This window comes from Bos indicus x Bos taurus, chromosome 15 (genome assembly GCF_003369695.1).
Source record: "Bos indicus x Bos taurus breed Angus x Brahman F1 hybrid chromosome 15, Bos_hybrid_MaternalHap_v2.0, whole genome shotgun sequence".
Classification (NCBI taxonomy): Eukaryota; Metazoa; Chordata; class Mammalia; order Artiodactyla; family Bovidae; genus Bos; species Bos indicus x Bos taurus.
In genome coordinates this window covers 1,275,232-1,276,562 of record NC_040090.1, presented here as the reverse complement: position 1 = coordinate 1,276,562, position 1,331 = coordinate 1,275,232, and the positions used below count along the sequence as shown (strand labels likewise).

Sequence of the window (1,331 nt, the reverse complement as noted above, 5' to 3'; positions counted from 1 at the left end):
ATATTATTCATATTTGTTTCTTAGTATTGAAATAAATTGTGGAACTCCAGTGTTTCCTCACTTTAGGGCCCAAAGACACTGCCACCTCAGCTCCTCACTGAGGAAGTCGGGAAGACACTTCTCTTATCTTACGGAAGCCTGATAAGGTATTCCCTTCTAGGAAAGAGCCTACTATCCCCAAAGACCCAGGCACATTCAAGGCTTACACTTCTGGGTTTTGGTGTTGCGCGCAATGCTGCGAGGGGAAGACCAGAAGCTGACAACGAAACACTTCAATTAGCTTTAGCAGAAGAGAAATGGAGGGACCATAGAGCATTAAGGATGAATTCAGGAAGACCCGAGACCATGGAGAACTTGCCTGCTCTCTACACTATTTTCCAAGGAGAGGTTGCTATGGTCACAGACTATGGAGCCTTTATCAAAATCCCAGGCTGTCGGAAACAAGGTCTGGTCCATCGAACTCACATGCCATCCTGTCGCGTGGATAAGCCCTCTGAGATAGTAGATGTTGGCGACAAAGTGTGCGTGAAACTTATTGGCCGAGAGATGAAAGATGATAGGATAAAAGTATCCCTCTCCATGAAGGTTGTCGACCAAGGGACTGTGAAGGACCTTGATCCCAACAACGTTATCATTGAGCAGGAAGAGAGGCGGAGGTGGTCCTTCCAGGATTACACAGGGCAGAGGATCACCCTCGAGGCTGTTCTGAACGCCACCTGCAAGAAGTGTGGCTGTAAAGGCCACTTTGCAAAGGATTGTTTCATGCAACCAGGTGGGGCCAAGTATTCTCTGATACCTGATGAGGAAGAGGAGAAAGAAGAGCCAAAGTCAGCAGAGTTTGAAAAGCCTGACACCACAAGAAATTCTTCTAGAAAAAGAAAGAAAGAAAAGAAGAAAAAGAAACATAGAGACAGGAAGTCATCTGACTCTGACAGCTCAGACTCTGAGAGTGATACAGGCAAGAGGGCAAGGCACACGTCAAAGGACAGCAAGGCAGCAACGAAGAAGAAAAAGAAGAAGAAGCACAAGGAGTGAGATCGGAGCGTGGAGAGGGTGGTTGAGAGAAGGAATCCGGAGCCTGTGCTTTGAAGCCCTGGCTCCTAGAAAGACTCCGTAGTGAGAATATGGCCTCCCCCCCTTCTCTCCCATGGGAGATGGCGTCCCCTTTCACCACAGCAAGTCTGGGAGTTACGGATCAAAAGCTTCTGCCTGAATGAGCTGTTCCCTTATCACTCTTGCGCCCTTTGCAAGTGACCCCTGCAGCTCTCCCATTCATTCACCCAACTTCATTCAGCGGGAGGTCGTAGTACCCTCTCCAGCTGCCACTGCCA

At 48.5% G+C, this 1,331-nt stretch overlaps 1 pseudogene; it reads left to right on the top strand.

Moving 5' to 3' along the window:
- Positions 1-216: 216 nt before the first annotated feature.
- Positions 217-1,120, top strand: LOC113904610 (annotated as a pseudogene).
- The last annotated feature ends 211 nt before the right edge of the window (positions 1,121-1,331 follow it).